The sequence below is a fragment of the Eptatretus burgeri genome, chromosome 2 (assembly GCF_056783735.1).
Source record: "Eptatretus burgeri isolate ZD-2024b chromosome 2, Ebu_testis_v1, whole genome shotgun sequence".
Taxonomy (NCBI): Eukaryota; Metazoa; Chordata; class Myxini; order Myxiniformes; family Myxinidae; genus Eptatretus; species Eptatretus burgeri.
This window is the reverse complement of record NC_140962.1, coordinates 61,159,752-61,170,928: the sequence shown is the minus strand read 5'-3', so window position 1 is coordinate 61,170,928 and position 11,177 is coordinate 61,159,752.

The window sequence follows — 11,177 nt, the reverse complement described above, 5'->3', positions numbered from 1 at the left end:
GGATCGGGCTGAATTTTATTTGACAAAGAGGTTGATTATAATGCGCATAAAAGCGCGGAAGCCGATTTTTGATTTTCGACAAGAAATGTTTTTTAGGATTTTTTTCAAAAATTTCAACGTCCGGTTGCTAGGCAAGGGTGGTGTCCATAGCAACAGTGCTCAAAAGCATACAACTGGATCGTGGTATGAACCTACCAGTCAAGATTCATCAAAATCGGTTGACTCCTCTGGCCTCCAGAGCTGTCCATTACATACAGACAGATATACATTCAGACAGACGGAAAAACCTGAGACTAAGGGTAGTCTAGTGACCACCCAACATAACAATTATAAGTAACACAAAAAAAGAGAGAAAGAACTTGAGAAGATTGATTGTGTGCTCTGTCTGAAGGCTGGTCCTTGGCTGCTTGGTAAAGGAGATACTGCATGGTTTGCCATTACCTTCTCAGCAGTTAGTCAGGGTAGGAATTTCTAATTTGACTAGGATGCCGGTAATAACTCGCATCTCTTGGTGAAGGACAGCGTGGGATCTTTAACATCCACCAACTAATTATGGCAGACAGCTGAATGTTCATTAGAGGGATCGAGCACATTTATGAATCGACAAGCCTGTGAAACACAGAATGACAATTTATAGCTGGGTCAGGATTTGAACCTAGGCTAAATAGCTAAGAGATGAGTGTGTGTACACATCTAGGCCATCCCTTGAGAAGACACGGAAAGGGAAAGCTTTTCTTTGCAATCGAACGGAACGGGAAAGAATAAATTTAGAGAGAACAAAGAAAGAATAAAAGAGGACTGCATTAAAATGAAGATGACCCATAAGTGAAGGGGTTATTTATTTCCAACTCATAATTTATTTCAACACAAGCAAACACCACCCCATTGCTTCGCTGATGGGTATACTACGGGGGGGGGGGGGTTGAGGAGTAAGAAAACAAGAAAAGAGAGAGAAAGGTGAGGGGTGGAGGTGACATCAGCAAAGAGGATGATATGTTATGTTTAGAGGACGAACACACAAACCAAAAGAAACTCATGTCAAAACAGCTGTACACACAATGACGCAACAGAGTTTGTAAAATAATCCACAAGCGCATCTGCAAAAGCTTTGATATCCCAGTTAAAGAAAATTTGTGGGCCCATGAACCAGAAGCAAACACTAAAATATGGAAGTACCACTCACGAATGACCTAATGATCCCATCGAGCATGAACATCGAAAAACAAGTCATTGTGACCAGATATCACATTAAGTACCAGATATCTTTGTGACTAGATATTACAGATATCTCTGTGACCAGATATTACAGACTTCCGGTTCTGGGTCTCTTTCAGGGTTCTCTGCTGACGATCTCAAAGTGAAGTTTCCGGTCGTTATCTGTTGCATTTTAACTGTTTATTTTCTCACCTACATGTTACAGTGTGTTCCAAGTTCGGTTTTGTTTAAAAAATCGTGCTATTTTGTGAGTTTTCATCGACCTTGTCTTTCCGAGTGCTTGAGGCCTACCCATCCTTCCCCTCGATGTATGATTGTGTTTGTTTGTATTTTCTCCCCATTACCTTCAATTTCTATCTTCCCCACTTTCCCAACATACCCTATCCCTCCCAACTAAACACTATTTATTTTCTTAAATCCCCGCCCCCCAAAAAACTACCTTTCTCCTTGCACACTCACGAGTCTCGATCCTTCTTCTTCCTCCTCTTCTTCTTCCTCCTGCAGGCACACCATCTTTATTCTACTGAGCTGACCCTCTCTCGCCATTACCTTCATGATGTCTTCTGATCTACCACCTTCCATTCCTGAATCTTACCTGTTCTTCAAAAATACATCAAAAAATAATAATCTTCCTTGTATCCTTTCAATCTCTACAACTCCTGTAACCACATATCTCTCTCTTTACTCTTCCTGGTACTTTTCATCGACCCAGCAGCTTCACACTGTGTTTACCGTTCCAAATTCACCACATACTTCCACGATTTTACTTCAACCTTCCCTTTTCCGAATGTTACGCAATCCTTATTTAAAATAAATAATTTCACTTTTGACTATACACTTCCCAGAGCCAAGTTCTTCTCCCGTAACCACGTGATCTGTTTACACCTCTGGCATTTCCCGATCCAATTTCACCATTCACCTCATGATTTTTAGTCGCGTTGCGAACGTTGGCTTTAAGAGAACTCTGCGTTGTTCTTCTTCTTCTTCTTCTTCTTGTTCCGACAACACTTCCATGACCAAATCTGATGAAAACTCTCTCAAACAATAATAATAATAATAATAATAATAATAATAATAATAACAAGTCTGAAGACGACGATGGTTCACGAGCGGTATTTGACGATGTAGATTGTTTCAGAAGTCAAGGATGAGACAATGTGATAATTTTTGATCAAGTTATAAAAATGATCAACATGATGTGGTACGAATGACAGGTTATTAGCTGCAAAATGTCGAAAACCCAGTTTCGTTCAACAACTTTCAAAATTTGACCTTTGCCTAACCTTTAAAGGTCACAAAACAATGTTGTGGACATTAAAATAAGGAAATAGTATACGTGCTATAGCTTATTGGAGTTAGTTCGTCGAAGAAGGTCGAAAACCCGGTTTGATTCCCACAACTTTGAGAATTTGACCTTTGTGACCTTTAAAGGTCAAAGCTCAAGGATTATGACCTTTGGTGCAAAACTTCCTCTGGAACATTCCAGGAACAATATAACATCATATAGGCTATATGGCATTTCGCACTCATTGGATTATCCATACTTTGATGAAATCAGCGTAAAAACAAACTTGAAGGGGGCGCCACGGGCAAGGTGTTCGAGATAGAGCAAAATGGTTTCAAGACTTTAGGTGGGGAATGACCTCAAGGTTATGCATAAAAAAAATATTGTTATCCTAGCTCTCAAAGTTTGGGCGGTCATGTGATTTTTATGTCAAAATTCGAAATTTTCTAAGTTCGTGACCTTGACCTTGGGAGGAAAAATGAAAAAAAAATCGAGCTCCGTGGGGCTATGCAAGTGCCAATGGGCTAACCAAATACCGAAACCCCTGCCAGATTCGACGAACCCCTTGGAGAAGAATTTTTAATGTCAAAATTCGCAATTTTCTAAGTTTGTGACCTTGTGACCTTGACCTTGGGACGAAAATGGAAAAAAAAAAAAAAAAAAAAAAAAACGAGCTCCGTGGGGCTATGCAGGTGCCATTGGGTTAACCAAATACCGAAACCCCTGTCAGATTTGACAAACCCCCTAGGAGAAGATGCAAATTTAAATCGGCTACCCCCCCAAAACATGTTTTTTTGGGCGTGGCTCCACCCATTAGGGCACACCACGCCCATTTTCAGGAAAATACAACTAGATCATGATATAAACCTCCCACCAAAATTTTGTCAGGATCGGATCAAAACCCACGGAGCTATGCTCGGGACAGACAGACAGACAGACATACAGACAGACAACAATAACGAATATAGTGGTCACATATTTTTTTCGTGAACCAATAAAAACGATCTCATATAATGCTTGATCTTCCTCTTTCACACATGTGGTACTGTTTACTGTATCATAATGCACGACTCTTCTACTATTTAAACAGACTGCTCTCAATTCGACCTTTCTTTCATACCTTGCCGAAAAAAATCCAACCAGCGTTTCTTCTCTCCATTCTTTGAATTTGCCTTTATTGCATCCATCAAGAAATGTGTTTAATCGCATCTCTGACCTAAAACTTTTTAAAAAAACCCAGTTTGCTATGAATCTTTGCTTTCCATCAACCATTCTTTTTTTTTTTTTAATTTCAGTGCCAACTCACCCCCTCTCATCACTCACTCTCAAAGCAACCATCCCACTCTTCTCCCTCCAACCCTCCCTCAAAAACTCCCCACTCACCTTTCTCCCTCAACTCTCCCCACTCACACTTCTCCCACCATTCATCCACCTCACTCACCCTTCTCAAATTCCCCCCTCCCATCCACAAAGCTGCCTCCTTCCACTGCCCTCTCACCTCCATCTCTTCACTCCACCTCCTCAAATCCTCAACTGCCTTCTGCCCCTCTCTTGTCCCCTCTCTCCCCCAGCACCAAAGAGCCTTTTCTCCTCCTCATCCAGCCCTCTCTCATAGCTATTCTGCAATTCCCCACACTCTTTCACCCATCCTTCTTACCCCCCCCTCATCCCTCGTCCTACTCCCCCCCCCCTGCTCTCTCTGCGATTTGTCCCCACCACATTTCTGCAGGGCGCTAAAGGTCTGCCAACAACCCCCTTCTGGTAAAACTACCAAAATCACGAATCACTGCTCACCTTCACTCTTTCATTCCTCTTTTTTTCCCGCCTTTAGAATAAACTCCCTCACTCTATTCATTCCCATTCTTCTCTCCAGGCCTTCAAAACAGCTGTTCACCACCACCTCTTATCACCCCCTATCCAAATCCTCGATATTTTCTACCCCGATAATCCATCCAAGCCTACCTCCTTCAAATTTCCTGCTTTCCTTCCTGAAAGTCCCTGTAATGTCCATCTTCTATTCCCCATGTTCCCTCCCTTCCACAGATATCCTAATGTCTCTGTTCCCCACTGTTTTGTCATTCTCACTCCCACCCCTCTTGTCTCATGCCACCTTGCTGTGCGTTGTGTGTTAGCTCTCATATGAGCCTCGACATGGTATACAAAAAAAAAAGAGAAGAAGGCATTGCTAATTGAAGTGTTAATACCAGTGATTTTGGAATAAACGATGCAGAAATCAAGAACATCACAAAATAAAGACATCAAGAATGAAGTGAAAAGATCCTGGAAGATGAAGAATGTCAAGTTGTACCAATGATAGTTGTAGCTGCAGGAATGATGACAAAGAACCTCATAGAGATATTAAAAACCATCCCTGCGAATATTGTTCCAAACAAACTGCAGTTGGAAGCTGTCCGGTGCTCAGTGACGATCCTGAAGAGAGCCCTCGGGACAAAACTTTGAGAACAGAAAATTTCACAGCTTGGTCCATGAATCGTGATGCCTTAGTGAAATAAAGGTGGATACTTTGAGCCTGCCCTGGGAGGACTCCACTCCACATGCTGAAACCCCATATGTAGATACCAATCAATCACACACACACACACACACACACACACACACACACACACACACACACACACACACACACACACACACACACACACACACACACACACACACACACACACACACACACACACACACACACACTTCGAGACCTGGGAGGGCAGGTCAGGTCAGACTCTATGTCAGGTCAGATTAGAACTGACGTGCTACAGGTACCATGTAAACGAAAACTAGCCTGTTTCATGGACGGGTTTTCAGCAACTAAACTTTCTACCCCACAAAGTTTCTTGGTGAGGAGGGTACATGATATGGACACACAGCAGGATTAAAAACAAAAGCAGTCAAACGCTGGAGGAGCTCCTTATGGATGGACGTTGGCTCACTTCTAGTACCCAACTGAGTCTGCGGACATCCTCCTGCAGTTGGGTTACTTTTTATTAGGATGTTGGTGGCAGGAATTGCACTCTGGCCACGGTAAAACACTAAATTCCACAAAACATACCAAAAGCAAAAATAAATCTGAAAACCCACTCCGTGGGAGTACCTCCTATGCAGCTGCCCTTTGCAGGGCAGCTCACCAGATGACGGGATAGGGGCAAAGCTTTTGGTACCCCCAATCTTTTATGATAGGAGGGAAACCACGGGATAACCTTCCAGGGTCAGATTGTGGTAGTGTGTCGGGGTGGTGCTGAGGTGTCATCCACCAGAGGGTGGGCTCCTTGGGTTCACCTGAGGCGGTCCCTTCGGATGGGTGCTTGGAATCTTGTATCCCTAAGAGAGGATAATCACCTATCTCTGTTATCATCTGAGCTCAAGTGTTTGGACATTGGTATTGCAGCACTCTCTGAGGTTCAGACACCGGATTGCGGTGAGATCATGGTGGTTCGTTACACCTACTATTGGTCTTGTTGCTCTGATGGATACCATGCCCAAGGAGTTGCTGTAACTGTGTCCAATAAGCTGACTCCAATTATAATCAAGGTAACACCGGTTAACGAGTGTATTATGAAGCGAAGGATTCGTCATTCCTTGGGTGTCATTTCCCTGGTCTCTGTCTATGCTCCGACTGAGGTGAGTTGTCTCACCGAGAAGGACCCATTCGATGCCACGCTTGAGTCTGTGGTTGATCAGTGCCCCAGGCGAGATACACTTCTAGTCTTGGGGGATTTCAATGCATCGACTGGAACTGATAGGGATGGTGATGAGACATGAGTTAGTCCCAAAGGGTCTGGAACTGTGAACCCGAATAGCACTAAGTTCCTTGACTTTGCAAGAAGTCATGTACTTAGGGTGGCCGGTTCATGGTTTCAGTGCCCCCGTGTGCTTGTTGATGGTTGCTGGAGGATAATCCAGAACTTCAGGGTCTACCCGAGTACTCAGTTCCTCAATACTGACTACAGGCTTGTTGTAGCAATTCTGAAGTTACAGCTTAATTGCAGGAGAATGGTACCATCCTAGTTTCGGCTGGATATATCTGGTGTTGACTTAATGGTTTGAGAGGTGGTCTTGGTATCTTAGGTCCTGAGTTCAAATCCTGCTCAGTTGTTGATTTTTTTTTTTTGTATACCTTGGTCGAGGCTCGTATGAGAGCGAACACACAACTCACAGCAAGGGGGCATGAGAACAGAGGGGCGGGAGTGGAAGGGACAAAACAGTGGGGAACAGACACATTAGGTGAACTGTGGAAGGGAGAGGGATGGGGATGGGACGGGGAACATGGCGAAGAAAAGATGGACATTACAGGGACTTTCAGGAAGGAAAGCAGGGGAATTGAAGGAAGTGGGCTTGGGTGGATTATCGGGGGTAGAAAAGATCGAGGATTTGGATGGGGGAAGATAAGAGGTGGTGGTGAACAGCTGTTTTGAAAGCCTGGAGGGAAGAATGGGAAAGAATAGAGTGAGGAATTTTATTCCAAAGGCGGGAAAAAAGAGGAATGAAAGAGTGAAGATGAGCAGTGATTCGTGATTTTGGTAGTTTTACCAGAAGGGGGTTGTTGGCGGACCTTGAGCGCCCTGTGGAAATGTGGTGGGGACAAATCGCATAGAGAGCAGGGGGGGGCGAGGCTGGAGAGGAGTCGGTAGAAGACAGAAAGACCACCGACCAACCTGCGGTGATTGAGTGAGAGGCCCAAAGACTCAGCTTCATTGCGGGAGATGCCGATGATCTTAAATGCCCTGGTTTCGACAGCGTGAAGTCGAGAAAGGTGGGAGGCAGGAGCACCAGCCCAGAGGGGAGAGCAGTACTCCATCAGGCTACGGACAAAAGCTTTGTAAGTGGTCAGGAGCTCAAGAGGGCCGAGGAAGGACTTTGCACGACGGAGGATTCCCAGTCGGCGACTGGCTTTTGAGGCAAGGTTGGAAATGTGACTTTCCCAGGAAAGGTCATGGCAGATAGTGAGACCCAGAAGCTTGAAAGAAAAGACTTCTTCCAGAGGATCGTTGAGAAAGTGGATGGGGGGTTTTCTAAACGGTCCTTTCAAAGAGATATAGTGAGAGTGTGAGATTTGTCCGGATTGAAAGACATGTTCCACATGTTGGACCAGTTTGTGATTTTATCCAGATCTGCAGTGAGCGAAGAAGCTGCTGCTTGCCGGTCTGAGGGATGACAGATGGTACGGAAGAGGGTGGAGTCGTCGGCAAAGAGAAATAGAGGATTTTCCAGAGAGTCGCAGAGATCATTGATGAAAACCAGAAAAAGAACAGGGCCCAGAACGCTACCTTGAGGAACTCCAGCCTGAACAGGAAGAGGGGATGAAAGAACTCCATTTAGGGCCACACGTTGACTGCGACAGGAGAGGAAGTCGGCGAGCCATGAGTGGAGATGGCCTTGAATACCATGGGAAGAGAGTTTGGTGAGTAGGGCAGGGTGCCAGACTGTGTGAAAAGCACGTGATATGTCCAGGGATACGGCTCGGATTTCCTGTCTGGCATTGAGGACCTCCATCCATTGATGGGAGAGCAGAAGCAGCATATCCAGTGTAGAGTGAACTGGTCTGAAACCAAATTGATGATTGGAAATCAAGCCATTGGAGAAGAGGAAGGATTTCATGTCTGAAGCGATGATGGATTCCACAACTTTGCTGATGATTGGGAGAAGGCTGATTGGTCTGTTGTTACAGGGATCTGTTTTTGCACCTTTTTTTATGCAGGGCAGTGATGCTAGCAGATTTCCAAGCAGATGGCAGATGACCTTGGGCAAATGAGAGGGTGAAGAGAACAGAGAGAGGGTGAGCAAGAGCAGAAGAGCAGGCTTTGAGGACACGTGGGCTGATGCCGTCTGGACCGGTTGCAGAATCTGACTCGATGTTTGAAAGCAAGCTCTCCACCTTGTCAGGAGAAAAGGACACAGAGTCCAGGGACAGTTGGGTGTGACTGGGTAAAGTGGGTAGAGAAAGTGATGGGTTTAGGACACAAGATTTTGCTGCAAACACCGAGTTTAGACATTCAGCTTTATCACGTGTGGAATCAGCAGTGCGGCCATTTGAGGAAAGGGAGGGGATGGAGGGGGAACATACACCAGAAACAGATTTGATTAAACGCCACCAGGATTTTGAGGAGGGAGAGAGGTTTGAGAGTTCAGACTTGAGATGAGAAAGATGTTGTTTTCTGGCTCTCCTAAGGGCAGCTACACACTTGTTCCAAGCTTTGTGGAAAGAACTGAGATTTCCCTCAGTTGGGTTTACTTTCCATGAGGAAAAGGCAAGTTTTTTCAGGACAACTGCCTCGCCACATGCTTCAGTGAACCAAGGGCGGGAGGAAGGGTAGGACAACTGAACATGAGGGGATAAATCTGTGCATGAGGGAGAGCAAGTTTCTTTGAAAGAATTCCCAGGATGAGTTGATGTTTGAGAAAGTAGTGATAGGAGACCAGTCTGTAAGTTTGATGGCTGCAAGGAGACCCTGCCAGTCGGCTTGAGTTAAATGCCAGACTCGACGGCGGTGAGGTGGTTCTCTGATAACAGCCAGAGAGATGTCCACTTTGACAAGGACGTGGTCAGAAGAACCGATTGGAGTGAAGGAAGAACAGCAGATATTGTCAGGGAAACATTGTCAAAACCAGATCCAGAAGAGATGGAGTTCCATTGGTTGAGATCCGGGTCGGGAAGTTGACCGATTGAGTCAGTCCCAATGAGTCACAGAAAGCTTTTGCTGAGGTGTCGTGGCAGGTGAGAGAGTTACCCACACCTAGCCAACTGGCGTGATGACAATTGAAGTCACCACATAAGAGGAAGAGAGAGTTTGGATGAGAAGATAGAAGATGGTCCATGTTTTCGGATAGTGAGGTGGAGATGGAGTCATCACTGTTCGGTGGACGGTACAGTGCACATATAAACACGAGGTGGGAGTGGAGGGAAGCCGAAGCCAGAGGTATTCTTGGGGGTGTGGGGGAGTGAGAGCAGTGCTTGGAGAGTGAGGAACAGAGTCTTTGATGAAGAGAGCAACACCTCCACCAGGACGAGGCTCAGGTCTGTCATACCGGAGGAGGGAGTAACCGGGAGAGATACTTGGGAGTCAGACACGTCTTGGGAGAGGAAAGTTTCTGTTAGGCAGATTATGTCTGGTTTGTCAGTGGCAACCTGTATGGAAAGAACTGAAAGGTTTGAACGAAGGCCCCGGATATTTGAGGTCCCCACTGTTAATGAAGAGGGAGGGGAGGAGGCTTTGGGTGGTGGGGGAGGAGGGGGAGGTGGAGGGGAAGGTGGAGGGCAGGACAAGGGATGAGGGGGGAGGTAAGGAGGGTTGTTGAAAGAGTGTGGGGGATTGCAGAATAGCGAGGGGAGGGGGCCGGATGAGGAGGAGAAAAGGCTCTGTGGTGCTGGGGGAGAGGGGGGAGACAAGAGACAAGGAAGAAGGCAGTTGAGGATTTGAGGAGGTGGAATGAAGAGATGGAGGTGAGAGGGCAGTGGAGGGAGGCAGCTTTGTGGATGAGAGGGGGCAACTTTGAGGATGAGTGAGGGGATGAAAAGGTGGGAGAAAGGTGAGGGGGGAATTTTTGAGAGAGGTGAGAAGGAGGCTTGGAGGGAGAAGAGTGGGATGGTTGTTTTGAGAGTGAGAGTGAGGGGTGAGGGGGGTGAGTTGGCACTGAAGTTGGAAAAAAAGAATGGTTGGTGGAAAGCGAACATCCATGGCAAACTGTGGTTTGATTTAATACCAGGTGGGGTTACCTCGGCCTCTCATCCTGTCGAGGATGGCAAAATGAGTGCCAGCATGCTGGAATACTGCATTGGAGTGGAGACCCATCCAGGATTGTGCCCAATAGCCAAGGAGACTGCTTAATCAGCACCAATGCTCTGCACAGAGTATGGTCACAATCTCCTCCTCCTCCTCCTCGGCTGGATGTTGGCAAGCTCAAGGATGAGAGGGCAGCTGTGGAGTTTGCGAACAGGCTGAGTGGAGATTTGCGGGGTCTGGGTGCTTTGGGGGATCCTGACGAGTTGTGGAGTGCCTTCAAGACCACAGTCCTTGATGTTGCCAGTGGATGTCTTGGAAGTCACCGTAGGGTGAAGAAGAATTTTGTCTCTCAAGGGACACTGTGTACGATTGACAAGAGTCGAAGGGCCAGGCTGAATGGCAGAGCTGAGGTGTAAAACTGTACAAGCACGAAGGGTGGACAAGGAGGCCGATGTACAAGGAATCTGTGAGGGGGTAGAGCATCAGATGTGGTCAAGTGATTCCCGTCCTGCTTACAGAGGAATTCGCGCATTGCGTTCCTCCAAGCCCATCCCTCGGAGCACTGCAGTTCGAGTGGAGGGTGGGGGGCTCTTGACTGAGGAGTCAGAAGTGAAGGCCCGCTGGACCGATTACTTTGAGCGGCTGTACCAGGCTGATACAGCAGCTGTTGAGTTGGATGTCAGGGGTGTTACTATTCCTATTGCTGACCCTCCAATCAACTGTGGTCCACCTTCGTTTGTGGAAACGCAGACTGCGGTGAACCGGTTGAAATGGGGTAAAGCTCCTCGGATTTGTGGCATCCATGCTGAACTTTTGAAGACTGGTGGAAATGCTCGACTCGTGTTGTTGCATGTAGTTCTGTGCTCTGCCTGGAACACAGGCATCATCCCAACTGACTGGAAGAGGGGCCTTGTTGTCCCTCTCTGGAAAAAGAAAGGTGA